Source organism: Hyla sarda, chromosome 3 (assembly GCF_029499605.1).
Source record: "Hyla sarda isolate aHylSar1 chromosome 3, aHylSar1.hap1, whole genome shotgun sequence".
NCBI classification, from domain to species: domain Eukaryota; kingdom Metazoa; phylum Chordata; class Amphibia; order Anura; family Hylidae; genus Hyla; species Hyla sarda.
In genome coordinates this window covers 141,749,593-141,765,641 of record NC_079191.1, presented here as the reverse complement: position 1 = coordinate 141,765,641, position 16,049 = coordinate 141,749,593, and the positions used below count along the sequence as shown (strand labels likewise).

General features: G+C 48.9%; 1 protein-coding gene across 9 annotated transcripts in view; it reads left to right on the top strand.

Moving 5' to 3' along the window:
- Nucleotides 1–890: 890 nt before the first annotated feature.
- Nucleotides 891–16,049, top strand: part of PHC3 (polyhomeotic homolog 3) — a 99,803-nt gene continuing 84,644 nt past the window's right edge. For 6 of the 9 annotated variants that reach the window (XR_008891137.1, XR_008891136.1, XM_056565161.1 and 3 more), the window contains exon 1: nt 891–1,013. The gene's annotated coding sequence lies outside the window, so the exon portion shown is untranslated. Of the gene's footprint in view, nt 1,018–16,049 lie in introns of all 9 variants that reach the window. The other 3 variants (XM_056565152.1, XM_056565158.1, XM_056565154.1) reach the window with 3 other exon arrangements.

Below are 16,049 nucleotides of genomic sequence, written 5' to 3'. Positions count from 1 at the left end.
AAAATTGTGCATTTGGCCGTCTTTTGGCCGTCAAAAATAACGGGTTAGAAACATAACGGGTGCAAACAGGTGATAAAGGACTGTAAAAAAAATCCCATTGAGATCAATGGGATCCTTTTACAACCCTTTACAACCCGTTTGCAAAATTAGCAAACGGGTGGCATAACGGGCATTTTTTGACGGGAGCAGGCGGCTGTGTGAACGAGCCCTTACAAGAACAAACTATCCACTACGGCAGTGTTTCCCAACCAGAGTGCCTTCGGCTGTTTCAAAACTACAACTCCCAGCATGCCCGGACAGCCAAAGGCTGTCCGGGCATGCTGGGAGTTGTAGTTTTGAAACAGCTGGAGGCACCCTGGTTGGGAAACACTGCCCTACGCTCAGGATAGGGGATAACTCTCTGCGGGGGGCAGTCCAGGCATACTGGGAGTTGTAGTTTTGCCTAATCTGGCAGTCCGGGCATGCTGGGAGTTGTAGTTTTGCCTAATCTGGCAGTCCGGGCATGCTGGGAGTTGTAGTTTTGCCTAATCTGGCAGTCCGGGCATGCTGGGAGTTGTAGTTTGGCAACATCTGGAGGTCCACAGTTTGGAGGCCCTATGGGACTAAAAACTTTGTGACTTGTGGATATTGCAAAAATCCAACAACCTTTGGTTGTCAGGGCAAGCTGGGCATTGTAGTTTTGCCTAATCTGGAGAGGCACAGGTTGGGCATCACTGGTAGTCTGTATACAAATGGATTTATCCGCCATAGGAATACATTTTATACAATTCCACTACAGCGAGTTATAAAGCCATCTCTATTAGAACAGCCATGTTAGTACTCCACACAGTGTAGAGAAGCTGGTATCGTCTGCCATGGGTACAAGCGACAGGAATTGGTACGAGGAGGTGGCAGTCCCCACTGCGGACACTTGTGGGGTTAAATGCCCTCACCAGCTGATAGTCACAAGGTGGCACGACGCATGCGCAGCGACACCTAGTGACTGGGATTAGAAAATGGCGGAAACTCAGTGAGTAAGTGAGTGTGAGCGTCCACTGGGGGTATAGAGATGCTGGTGGGCGGGAGTGGGAGCTGTGCACCCGGGGGAAGGCATACAGCACCGCACTACACCGGGAGGGGGCAGCGCACTATGCAGGAGGGAAGGAGGAGGGTACAGGTGACCCCGCGGCGGGGTGACGGGCTGTCATGAGGGCAGGTGACGGGCGGCTGTATGGGGGCGCACACTGATCTGCGTATGTGTACGGGGCTGACGGGATTGCGTTATGTAATGTCCTGTATCCATGTAATGGTGTCCTGGTCAGTGTATATAATGTGGATTCTCCAGTCCTGACCACACAGGAACAGCTGTATACAGGAGGACAGGACCTATATACCTGAGCACATGTGATGAGTGACATGTAAGCTATATACAGGAGGACAGGACCTATATACCTGAGCACATGTGATGGGTGACGTGAGCTGTATACAGGACAGGACCTATATACCTGAGCACTTGTGATGGGTGACGTGAGCTGTATACAGGACAGGACCTATATACCTGAGCACTTGTGATGGGTGACATGTGAGCTGTATACAGGAGGACAGGACCTATATACCTGAGCACATGTGATGGGTGACATGTAGGCTGTATACATGAGGACAGGACCTATATACCTGAGCACATGTGATGGGTGACATGTGAGCTGTATACAGGAGGACAGGACCTATATACCTGAGCACATGTGATGGGTGACATGTAGGCTGGATACATGAGGACAGGACCTATATACCTGATCACATGTGATGGGTGACATGTAGGCTGTAAACAGGAGGACAGGACCTATATACCTGAGCACATGTGATGGGTGACATGTAAGCTGTATACAGGAGGACAGGACCTATATACCTGAGCACATGTGATGGGTGACGTGAGCTGTATACAGGAGGACAGGACGTATATACCTGAGCACATGTGAGGGTGACATGTAAGCTGTATACAGGAGGACAGGACCTATATACCTGAGCACATGTGATGGGTGACGTGAGCTGTATACAGGAGGACAGGACCTATATACCTGAGCACATGTGATGGGTGATATGTAGGCTGTATATAGGAGGACAGGACCTATATACCTGAGCACATGTGATGAGTGACATGTAGGCTGTATACATGAGGACAGGACCTATATACCTGAGCACTTGTGATGGGTGACATGTGAGCTGTATACAGGAGGACAGGACCTATATACCTGAGCACATGTGATGGGTGACATGTAGGCTGTATACATGAGGACAGGACCTATATACCTGAGCACATGTGATGGGTGACATGTAAGCTGTATACAGGAGGACAGGACCTATATACCTGAGCACATGTGATGGGTGACATGTAAGCTGTATACATGAGGACAGGACCTATATACCTGAGCACATGTGATGGGTGACGTGAGCTGTATACAGGAGGACAGGACCTATATACCTGAGCACATGTGATGGGTGACATGTAAGCTGTATACATGAGGACAGGACCTATATACCTGAGCACATGTGATGGGTGACATGTAAGCTGTATACATGAGGACAGGACCTATATACCTGAGCACATGTGATGGGTGACATGTGAGCTGTATACAGGAGGACAGGACCTATATACCTGAGCACATGTGATGGGTGACATGTAGGCTGTATACATGAGGACAGGACCTATATACCTGAGCACGTGATGGGTGACATGTGAGCTGTATACAGGAGGACAGGACCTATATACCTGAGCACATGTGATGGGTGACATGTAGGCTGTATACATGAGGACAGGACCTATATACCTGAGCACATGTGATGGATGACATGTGAGCTGTATACATGAGGACAGGACCTATATACCTGAGCACATGTGATGGGTGACATGTGAGCTGTATACAGGAGGACAGGACCTATATACCTGAGCACATGTGATGGGTGACATGTAAGCTGTATACAGGAGGACAGGACCTATATACCTGAGCACATGTGATGGGTGACATGTAAGCTGTATACATGAGGACAGGACCTATATACCTGAGCACATGTGATGGGTGACGTGAGCTGTATACAGGAGGACAGGACCTATATACCTGAGCACATGTGATGGGTGACATGTGAGCTGTATACAGGAGGACAGGACCTATATACCTGAGCACATGTGATGGGTGACATGTAAGCTGTATACATGAGGACAGGACCTATATACCTGAGCACATGTGATGGGTGACGTGAGCTGTATACATGAGGACAGGACCTATATACCTGAGCACATGTGATGGGTGACATGTGAGCTGTATACAGGAGGACAGGACCTATATACCTGAGCACATGTGATGGGTGACATGTAAGCTGTATACAGGAGGACAGGACCTATATACCTGAGCACATGTGATGGGTGACATGTGAGCTGTATACAGGAGGACAGGACCTATATACCTGAGCACATGTGATGGGTGACGTAGGCTGTATACATGAGGACAGGACCTATATACCTGAGCACATGTGATGGGTGACATGTAGGCTGTATACATGAGGACAGGACCTATATACTTGAACACATGTGATGGGTGACATGTAGGCTGTATACATGAGGACAGGACCTATATACCTGAGCACATGTGATGGGTGACATGTAGGCTGTATACATGAGGACAGGACCTATATACCTGAGCACATGTGATGGGTGACATGTAGGCTGTATGCATGAGGACAGGACCTAAATACCTGAGCACATGTGATGGGTGACATGTGAGCTGTATACAGGAGGACAGTACCTATATACCTGAACACATGTGATGGGTGACATGTAGGCTGTATACAGGAGGACAGGACCTACAGTAATAGCCGTATATGATGGCAACCCTGAAAGTATTTCTCCCAGAAAAGGATTGCAGTAACACATGTTTTGCTATACACATGTTTATTCTCTTTGTGTGTATTGGAACTAAACCAAAAAAGGGAGGAATAAAAAACAAATTGGACATAATGTCACACCAAACTCCAAAAATGGACTGGACATAATTATTGGCACCCTTTCAAAGTTGTGGATAAATAAGATTGTTTCAAGCATGTGATGCACCTTTAAACTCACCTGGAGAAAGTAACAGGTGTGGGCAATATACAAATCACACCTGAAACCAGATAAAAAGGAGAGAAGTTCACTTAGTCTTTGCATTGTGTGTCTGTGTGTGCCATACTAAGCATGGACAACAGAAAGAGGAGACGAAGACTGCCTGAGGACTTGAGAACCAAAATCGTGGAAAAATATCAACAATCTCAAGGTTACAAGTCCATCTGCAGAGATCTAGATTTGTCTTTGTCCACAGTGCGCAACATTATCAAGAAATTTGCAACCCATGGCACTGTAGCTAATCTCCCTGGGCATGGATGGCAGAGAAAAATTGATGAAAGGTGTCAACGCAGGATAGTCCGGATGGTGGATAAGCAGCCCCAAACAAGTTCCAAAGATATTCAAGCTGTCCTGCAGGCTCAGGAAGCATCAGTCTCAGTGCGAACTATCCGTCAACATTTAAATTAAATGAAACTCTATGGCAGGAAACCCAGGAGGACCCCACTGCTGACACAGAGACATAAAAAAGCAAGACTACATTTTGCCAAAATGAACTTGAGTAAGCCAAAATCCATCTGGGAAAACAGCTTGTGGACAGAAGAGACCAAGATAGAGCTTTTTGTTAAAGCACATCATTCTACTGTTTACCGAAAATGGAATGAGGCCTACAAAGAAAAGAACACAGTACCTACAGTGAAATATGGTGGAGGTTCAATGATGTTTTGGGGTTGTTTTGCTGCCTCTGGCACTGGGTGCCTTGAATGTGTGCAAGGCATCATGAAATATGAGGATTATTAGATTTTGAGTCGCACTGTACAACCCAGTGTCAGAAAGTTGGGTTTGCATCCGAGATCTTGGGTCTTCCAGCAGGATAATGACCCTAAACATACGTCAAAAAGCACCCAGAAACGGATGGCAACAAAGCGCTGGAGAGTTCTGAAGTGGCCAGCAATGAGTCCAGATCTAAATCCCATTGAACACCTGTGGAGAGATCTTAAAATTGCTGCTGGGAAAAGGCGCCCTTCCAATAAGAGAGACCTGGGGCAGTTTGCAAAGGAAGAGTGGTCCAACATTCCGGCTGAGAGGTGTAAGAAGCTTATTGATGGTTATAGGAAGCAACTGATTTCAGTTATTTTTCCAAAGGGTGTACAACCAAATATTAAGTTAAGGGTGCCAATAATGTTGGCCAGACCATTTGTGGAGTTTGGTGTGACATGTACGATTTTGCTTTTTTTTACACATAAAGGGAATAAACATGTGTATAGCAAAATATGTTACTGCAATCCTTTTCTGTGAGAAATTCTTCATTTTCTTGAAAAATTTAAGGGGTGTCAACATTTAAGGCCATGACTGTATATACCTGAGCACATGGGATGGGCAGGAGGTGGCATGTGGGCTGTATACAGAATGTGGATGGACTCCGGTCCTGTCATTCTGTTTAAACTGTTACCATGGAGATTGTTGAATTGTTATTTGAAAATTATTGAACTGTTATTTAAAAATCCCAAAATAATGTATCAATTTTAACAGATACACAAACAGTAGTGTGCAGAGGGCCCTATAGTACATAGCCAGTACAGGGAGGGTCATAGTAATGGGGTGCTAAAAAATGGTGTTTGTATCTCTCTCTCTCTCTCTCTATCTATCTATCTATCTATCTATCTATCTATCTATATATAATTCAAAGTGATTGGAGATTGTCAGAGTTATGAATCTCCTGTGCTCAGGAGCAGAGCGTCCCCCTGTTAACAGGCTTTATGTACTCAAACAGATAAACAGCCCATAAGTCACCAGTAAGAGAGTAGACAGTGGCTTTATCACTATGGGCAGGGGTAAATGTAGCTGCCCAAGGCAAACTATAGAACCCCTCCCCCAAATAATATATATTATATGTACTCTCAGTGGCCACTTTATTCGGTACACCTGTTCCATTTCTTGATACCAAAATAGCTAATCAGCCAGTCACATGGTAGCAACTCAATTGGGGAGATTTATCAAAACCTGAACAGAGGAAAAGTTGACCAGTTGTCCATAGCAACCAATCAGATCGCTTCTTTATTTTTTATTTTTTTGTTGTTTTGTTTAAAAAGGTCTAAGAAAAATGAAAGAAGCAGTCTGATTAGTTGCTATGGACAACTGGTCAACTTTTCCTATGCACAGGTAAATTTCCCCAATGTGTTTAGGCATGTAGATGTGGTCAAAATTACTTGCTAATGTTAAAACCAAGCATTTGACCTTGCACGATGCTTGTCTGTGCCAGACAGATCTGAGTTATTCAGAAACTGCTGATCTACTAGGATTTTCTCACACAATCATCTCCTGGGTTTACAGATAATGGTCCGAAAAAAGTAGATTTTTTATGCTTACCGTAAAATCTCTTTCTCGGAGGATCCATTGGGGGACACAGACCGTGGGTATATGCTCTTGCTGCTAGGAGGCGCTGACACTAGGCAAACAAAAAAAAGAGTCGGCTCCTCCCGGCAGGCTATACCCCGCCTACTGGCCCTGAGCTTATCAGTTTAGTCTCAAAGCAATAGGAGGCAACCGACAAAAAAAGAGAAAACACCAGCAAAAGTCAGAGAGAACCAGACGAAAGAAAACTCTACCCAAACTGTGGGTGCGCGCTATGTCACCCAATGGATCCTCTGAGAAAGAGATTTTACGGTAAGCATAAAAAATCTACTTTTCTCGGTCGGAAACCATTGGGGTACACAGACCGTGGGACGTACCAGAGCAGTCCCCGGGGTGGGGAGAAAAAACTCAACCCAAATTAAGCAGAGGAGGATGCTACTGCCGCCTGCAACACCTTGTGGACCAAACTAGCATCAGCCGATGCAAAAGTATGCACTTGATAAAACTTTGCGAATGTATGCAAGGACGACCAGGTGGCTGCCTTACAGACTTGCAGGGCCGAAGCCCTATTACGGAGAGCCCAAGAAGCACCAACAGAACGCGTGGAATGCGCCGTCACCCGAAAGGGTGGCACTTTGGTCTTGTGGCGGTATGATTCCGAAATGGCCGAGCGAATCCACCGAGCAATGGTCGCCTTGGAGGCCGGAAGACCCTTACGACTACCCTCAGGAATCACGAAGGAGTCCCCCTGACGAAAAGAGGAGGTGACCGACAGATAAATCCGGACTGCCCGGACCACATCAAGGGTGTGAAGAGAACGCTCCTTGGCATTGGAAGGAGAGGGGCAAAAGGAAGGAAGAACGATCTCCTCGTTTACATGAAAGGAGGAAACTACCTTGGGCAGGAAGGAGGGAGGTGGATGGAAAACCACCTTATCCTGATGAAGCACCAAAAGGGGGGAACAGCAGGAAAGTGACGCCAGTTCCGAGACCCTCCGGATAGAAGTGATAGCAATGAGAAAGGTGACCTTCCACGAGAGAATATGAAGGGAGGCATCCCTAAGGGGCTCGAAAGGAGCCTCCCTCAAGGCTCCAAGCACCAGATTGAGATCCCACGGAGGCATGGGAGACCGAAAAGGAGGGGACATGCGGGCCACACTCTGCAAAAAGGTGCGGACATGGGAATTAGAAGCCAACTGCCGTTGGAAAAGGATAGAGAGAGCAGACACCTGACCCTTAAGAGAACTTAGGGTCAAACGTTTATCCAGCCCCGCCTGAAGAAAAGCAATGAGACGTGGAAGGGAAAAAATAACCGGAGAGAAGTCTTGCGCCTCGCACCACCGAAAATAAGCTTTCCAAGTGCGGTGGTAGATCCTGGCCGAGGAAGGTTTGCGGGCCCAAAGCATAGTACGGATAACCCCCTCAGAAAACCTGCGGGCCTTCAAAACACCACGCCGTCAAATGCAGCGACAGTAAATTGGGGTGGCAAAGGGGACCTTGAAAGAGAAGATTGGGACGAAGAGGTAGGCGCAGCGGCACGTTGTCGGCCAGTTGGACCACGTCTGCGTACCATGCGCATCTGGGCCAGTCTGGGGCCACTAGAATGGCGGAGACTCCCTCCGCCTTGAGTTTCCTCAGAACCCTCGGCAGGAGGGGAAGAGGCGGAAACGGATAAGGGAGTCGGAAGAACATCCACGGGATGACCAGAGCATCTGTCGCCAGGGTCAGGGGATCCCTTGATTTTGCTACAAAGAGGGGAACCTTCCTGTTGAGGCGAGATGCGAAGAGATCCACATCCGGGGTCCCCCAACGATCGCAAATCTGTGAAAACGCCTCCAGGTGGAGAGACCACTCCCCCGGATCCATCGAGGAATGGCTGAGAAAGTCCGCTTCCCAATTGTCCACGCCCGGGATGTGGATTGCCGACAGAGCAGGGACCCGAGCCTCGGCCCAGATGAGAATCTCGGAGACCTCCTCCATCGCCGAGCGACTCCGGGTGCCGCCTTGGCGATTGATATATGCTACGGCTGTCGCATTGTCCGACTGAACCCGGACCGGTCGACCCAGAAGGAGACGTTCCCAATGGAGGAGGCAAAGGAAGATCGCCCGAAGCTCCAGAATATTGATGGGGAGACGGGATTCCCCGGGGGACCAGTGACCCTGGACCGCCGTGCCTCGAAAAACCCCTCCCCAACCCATGAGGCTCGCATCGGTGGTGACAATCTGCCACTGGAGGGGAAGAAAGGACTTCCCCAGAAGAAGAAGGGGCGAGTGGAGCCACCAGAGAAGGGACTGACGTACTGCCAGGGGCAGGAGAATCCTGTGATCCAGGGACAAAGGGGACTTGTCCCACCTGCCCAGAACGGCCAGTTGGAGGGAACGATAATGAAACTGGGCGAAGGGGACTGCTTCCCTGGTAGCCACCATACGCCCAGGACCTCCATGCAGAAGCGAATCGGGACCATGGTGGGGCGCCTCAGGCGACGGACCCCACCTGCAGAGAGCGCATTTTGTCCAAGGGAAGACGAACCCGGGCTACTGCGGTGTCGAAAAGGAGCCCCTGAAAAATAAGGGACTGGGAGGGGAGCAGATGTGACTTCTCCCAGTTGATGACCCAGCCGAAAGAGGACAGGGTGTGAAGTGTGATCTGCAGGCTCTCCAAATTCTCGGACCAAGAGGGGGCCTTGATTAAGAGGTCGTCCAGGTAGGGAAGGACGGAGATCCCCCGGCTACGAAGGATGGCAATGACCGCCGCCATGACCTTGGTAAAGACCCTGGGAGCCGTGGCTAGACCAAACGGGAGCGCCACAAACTGAAAATGACCCTCCGGCACTGCGAAACGAAGGAAACGCTGATGCACCAGGAAGATCGGAATGTCGAGATAGGCGTCTCGGATATCCACTGAGGAAAGAAACTCGCCCTGGTCCATGGAGGCCACCACAGACCGGAGGGACTCCATCCGAAAATGATGGAGGCGCAGATGGCGATTGAGCAACTTGAGGTCCAGGATGGGACGGACCGAGCCTTCCTTTTTGGGAACGACGAAGAGGTTCGAATAGAACCCGGACTTGCGTTCCCCCGGAGGAACCGGCACTATCACCCCCTGGGAGAGGAGAGAGCGCAGAGCCGACTGAAAAGCCGCCGCCAAGGTAGGGGACTGAGGAGGGCGGGATTGAAAGAAATGGTGTCTTGGGAGAGAAGAGAATTCTATGCGGTAGCCTCCTGAAATAACGTCTCGCACCCAGGCATCCTGGACCTGAGACAGCCAGATGTCCTGAAAAAGAGACAGCCGCCCTCCCACCAGAGCACACGACGCGGGTGGGGGCGCCCCTTCAGGAAGAGGCAGGCTTACGGCTACCTGATTTGGCAGCGAAACCTCCAGATCGGTTGCCCGACTTCCATGATGGACGTGCCCTAAAAGAGGGTGGCTGCACCTGTTTGGAGGGGCGACTCGGAGCCGCTGACCGAAAGGATCAAAAGGAAGTCGACTTCCGGCGGGGCTCCGAGCGCCGAGCCCTGTTCTGTGTAAGCAGAGAACTTTTACCTCCCGTAGCCTCAGAAATAATCTCATCCAAACGTTTTCCGAAGAGGCGGGAACCCGAGAAGGGTAGCTCCGTCAGAGACCTCTTCGACGCAGCGTCGGCATCCCACGCTTTCAACCACATGGCGCGACGAATCGCAACCAAGTTGGCCAAGGTAAATGCCGAACAGCGGGCGGATTCCAAAGTGGCTGAACAAAGGAAATCGCCCGCTTGAGAGAGCTGGAGAGCCACTTCTGCCAGTTCTTCCCTGGAAGTTCCAGCAAGGGCCCCCTGGCTGAGCTGGGAAGCCCAAACTGACAACGCTTTTTCCACCCAAGTGGAGGCAAAGGTGGGGAGAAATGAGGCCCGAATGGCCTCAAATGCGAACTTCGCAAAATTTTCCATTTTCTTGTCCGCCGGATCCTTAAGGGATGCTGCATCTGCAAGGGGCAGCGTAGTGGACTTGGACAGGCGGGAAACTGGTGGGTCAACCTTAGGCCGAACCGTCCACTTAGTGACTAGGTCCTGAGGGAAGGGAAAACGTGTTTGCACCTTCTTGATTCCCAGAAAACGCATCACATGCATGAGAGCTAAAAGCCTTGGGAGCACGCCGAGACCGGCAAAAGGAAACTTCTGGATTAGGATCAGAAGCTCCGGGGTCCTCCAGATGAAAGGTGTCCCTTATGGCTGAGACTAAACCGTCCACCACATCGGGCTTTGTAGAATAATCCTCATGATCCGAGGCGGAATCTGAACCTTCTTCTACCGCCTCCCCTGAGGAATGGGAGTCAGCGGAGGCAGCCTTCGCCGGGGGTGAAGGAGACCTAGGATGAGAGGACGGAGACCTAGAATGCCGACCCGGAGAACGACCCCTAGAAGCTGGGATACGCCCCAGGGCCGGGGAGGGAGAGCGAGACCTACGAAACGAGGGGCCGCCCTGGACCTGCTCCCGTGAGCACTACTACCTTAGCACGCTTAGAAGTGTGGGGAAAAAGCGGTTCCGGGGAAACAGAGCGTGAGCCCCTATAGCCTCACAGGGATGACCTCTCCGAGGCCAAAGCCACCGACTTGGAGACCTTAGCCAAATCAGATATCGACCGGGAAAGGGAAGAAACCCACTCTGGAGGGGGGCAGTTCCCACGCATTCCACTGAAGCCTCAGGGGCTCCAGAAACGGATGGTGGAGACAGTTTGGAAGAGTAGGCGTAGCAGGAAGATTCAGTAGAACCCACTGGAAATTTGGACTTACAACCCACACAAGCATAGGTGACCAGAGTCGTCGTCTGTCTAAGCGGTGGGTCGGGTCTGGGGTCGGATATAGCTGGAAACTAGTGACAGCAGTGGAAAAATAGAGCAATCTCGCCCTGTCTGTGTCCCAGAACTGGAAGCAGATGGCAGCCCCCGTATCCTCCGTGAGGTAGAGAGAAAGAGAGAGTGCAGGGGGAGGAGCCAGCCACTACCAAGACAGGCCGTCTCCCAGAAGCAGCCTATTGGCTGAACAGTAACCCCTGAGCGCGCACACCAGCTGATAGGCTAATCAGTGACCCCTAGGTGCGCGCGCTAAGCCCCCATTGGAGAAGCGGGCGGTGGGTGGAGCCTCTGCACACGCGGCCGAAGCTCGGCACCGCCGGCCGAAGCTCGGCACCGCAACCGCCATGTCCCCCGAGAATAACAGTAGCTTCGGCGACTCAGCCGGAGGAAAAAGGCAGCCGTGCGATCCCTGCAGCGGTCAAGCAGACTGCATGCAGGGAGGACGCCGGCAGAGAGAGCCGCCGTGCGCATCTCAAAAATGAAACTAACAGACTAACAGCCGTTCAATCCCTGCAGCGGCCGAACGGACCATATGTAGGGAGACGCCGACTGTACTAGTAAAAATACACGAGCTGGCAGGGGCGGGGAAGGAGAGGGAAACGCTGTCCCAGCGCCCCGACCCTGCCAAAGAGCTCAATCCCCCTGAATGCCCCCAATCCTTCATAAGTAGCCCCAATAGAGAGCTCCCTCCTGGGGGGGGGGGGGGAAATCAGGGGTTACATAATTCTAGGGGTCTCCAGACGTTGCCTCTAAAAATAATTAAAAGGAGGGCCCCCGTTAGAATATACTCACCTAGCACCATACTCACCTGAAGATGTCTTCTACCTGAAGATATCTTCAGCCAGATTTATGGATGCCTGCCTCACGTCATGCTGCTACAGACCAGGACGAGCAGGGAAAATAGGGTGACCTGGACCCAACGGTACTACTCCAGGTGCTGGCTGTTGGCGGGAAGGTGTTAACGGTGCATTTGTATATTATGACCCATGCCCCTTAGCCGCATATGGGCGAACAGGTAGCGCCATGCTGCTGAACCCCCACCTGAAAACAGTGAAAAAATAAAATGAATGAAAGAAACTAAACAGTCCCTAACTATAAATTAAGAAAAAATAGAAGACCAGGTCTGGAGAAATCCAGACCTGTGTCTTGCCTCCTAGGACACTAAGCTTAAACTGATAAGCTCAGGGCCAGTAAGCGGGGTATAGCCTGCCGGGAGGAGCCGACTCTTTGTTTGCCTAGTGTCAGCTCCTCCTAGCGGCAAGAGCATATACCCACGGTCTGTGTCCCCCAATGGTTTCCGACCGAGAAAGAGAAAATAATCCAGAATGGCAGTTGTGTTGGCACACTTTGGACCCCTTAGTACCAACTGAGAATTGTTTAAACGTGACAGCCTGAGTATTTTTGCTGACAATGATGTAGCTTTTATCAGTACTCTTGTAGCTATCTTAATCCCGGCCAAATCCGTATACAGAATGTATATACTGAAGTATAGCGAAGTAAATCAAACAGAGCCATGTCTGTTTCAAATGCTTCTACCCTTTATTCAGTCCTTCACTTGGCTCTATTACCTCTGTAATTAGCATAAGTTCCCAACCTCACTAGTGGGATGTTTTAGCATATAGGGAGTGTGCAAATAACAGAGAGTAGAATGGGGAATGACATTAGGGGGAGGGGGGCTCCTAAATGAACATTTTCTTACATATTAACATAGTAAGCTGTATACACATATATACATCTATTACAACAATGTCCATCACTTTAACCCCTTAGGGACTCAGCCCATTTTCACTTCAAAGGGGTACTTTTTTTTTATCAACTGGTGCTAGAAAGTTAAACAGCTTTGTAAATTACTTCTATTAAAACATCTTAATCCTTCCAGTACTTATTAGCTGCTGAATACTACAGAGGAAATTATTTTCTTTTTGGTACACAGAGCTCTCTGCTGACATTATGACCACAGTGCTCTCTGCTGACATCTCTGTCCATTTTAGGAACTGTCCAGAGTAGGAGAAAATCCCATAGCAAACATATGCTGCTCTGGACAGTGTAGTGTATTAACACAAGCCAGGCTGTATAGGTTGCTTCTTTATTCCATGAACTCCACACAGACACTAAACCAGCCACTCCCAGCACCAAGGCATAAACATAATATTGTAACATTTTGCAGCCAGCAACTTAACCCATTGTTTACCATACTACATTCCCTCCTCTCTTTGAACAACACATAACATGCACAACAGATCAATAACATTAACAAAATGCATGGATGAACAACTAACATTTTAAACTGTAAACTCCTGACTATACACCTAGTCCTTAAGGTAGGCCGGTGAATTAGTTGCTCGTTTTTCTCTTGGCCATTCCGATGTGGATGGTTGTGGATTGAAGTCTGAATCACTGGAAGTACCATTGCTACTCTCTGCATGTTCGCCATCCTCCGATACTTGACCTTCTGGCTCAATAAATTTCTTCACAAATGAGGAATTACGCACTTTTGTGTGTCCATCTAAACCCTCCAAAACCACTTGAGTACCTCTTTTCTCCTTTACAAGATAAGGCTTAGGATCAAAGGACGGAGCCAGTTTGTTAAACTGATCATTTTGAAGCAACACCTTATCACCCTGTTGAAGGCTACTAGTTTGACAATGGCGGCGATGGTTTGCATATACTGTTCAGCCCGGATCTTCCTTTCCTCATCAATATGCAGAAAAGGTTTCTGACTCGTAGGAGGACCCCCAATGTCTGGCAATTTTGTCCTGAATTTGCGACCATAAAGAATTTCCGCAGGACTAACTCCAGTGACAGTATGCAGAGTTGTACGATAAGCCAAAAGAAAATGCCACAGTTCCTTTTTCCTGTCTCTTTTCTCTAGATGAGCAATTCGCAAAGCTTTTAGCAAGGTTCGATTCTGGCGCTCCACTTCCCCGTTAGCCTGTGGCCAGTATGAGGTTGTATGATGATGTTCAATAGCATTTGATTCAGGTAATCATGAAATTCCTGAGAAGTAAATTGAGCACCATTATCACTCACAATCCGTTTAGGCAACCCATGAGACGCAAAGATGCTCTCCAACCCGTCAATTACAGTTGATGATGTAGCTTTAGTGAGAACTATCACCTCTTGCCACCTTGAATAATAGTCCACAACAACTAAAAGATGGTGTCCAGATGGAATGTCACACAGATCAATTGCTAAATCTTCCCATGGTCCCTCAGGTAGAACAGTGGGAGTTACTGTTCTGGTTTAGGTGTGCTGCCCACCAGCTGACATGCTCGACATGAAGAAACCAAACGTTCCACATCCTTGTCAATTCCTGGCCACCAGACTTTCTCACATAATCTTTGTTTGGTGCGTACAATGCCTTGATGGCCCTCATGGGCTAAGTGTAATGATCGTTTTCGTAAGTCTTTAGCCACGTAAAACTAGTTGTCCTGCAATACTCAGCTCTTGTTTGATTCTGTGATAGCTTGGGTCACAATCCACCCAAACACCTTGTCTTACACCTTTTCTCAACCGAGCAATTTCCGGATCAACTGATGACAATTCTTCAACCTCCCGCGGTGTCAATGCCTGAGGCATGGCGTTAGCAGCCACAAATCGAATGTACTCTTCTGCTAGGTTATGAAGAGGTGCTGAAGACTGGGGCAATCTGGAAAGTGCATCTGCTGCATTAGTCGGTCCAGGTCTGTACCGCACTGTAAATCGGTACGGTAACAATCAGAGAACCCATCTTTCAATTCTGGCGGATGGTTTTGATCGTGGAGAATATATCACTTCCAGAGGCTTGTGGTCTGTGATGATTTCAAAATCAAGTCCATAGAGATAAGTGTGAAACCGTTTGCATCCTTAAACAACAGCCAAAGCTTCTTTCTCAGTCTGAGAATAACGTCTCTCCACATCAGTAAGGGATCTGCTTGCATACTGAATAGGTCTGTAATCGCCTGTGCGTTGTCTCCGGACCAAGATTGCACCTAACCCCACAGGGCTAGCATCGACAATAACTTGGGTTTGTGCAGTAGGATTGAAATAAGCTAAAGTTGTGGCACAAGTCAGCCGTTCATTAAATGCACCTTGTTCCAAAGGGCCCCACTTCCAAGGGACTGCTTTGCGAGTCAACAATCTCAAAGGTTCACTGACAGTCGCCATATCTGGAATAAACTTAGCACAGTAATTCACTAGCCCAAGAAAACTCTGTACTTCTGCAGGGTTTTCTGGATTTCTGGCATCAGACACGGTTTCAAAAATGTCCTGGACTTGTGGTCCAGCTAGATGCAGCAGCATGGCTCTCTTCTGAGCAGGTGCAGTTACTCCTGTGGCTGTAACATAGAGCTGAAATCCCTTTTTCCACTTGTCCCAGCGCTGTGAGAGACTAGTGTGGTCTCCAGACACATCAAATGGTCCAATAGCCGGTAAATCCAGAAATCTAGCCATCCTCGTCGCCAAAATGTAGTGTATTAACACAAGCCAGGCTGTATAGGTTGCTTCTTTATTCCATAAATCCCACACAGACACTAAACCAGCCACTCCCAGCACCCAGGCATAAACATAATGGCCCTCATTTACTATTCTAAACCCGACCTCTTTTGTCGGGTTTTTTTGTCGGATCTTTGTCTGCGCCATGTCGCAGACATCGTGCGCCAGTCTGCGACACGATGCAACATTTTTTCCCGACAGACCCGATGTGGATTCTCCCAAACCCTAAAAAGGGGCGTTACCCGACATTTCTTAGCTTTCCCACGTATTTATTAAGGTTTCCAACCCGAATTTGTTGAATTGTTGTGGATTTTTTCCCGAC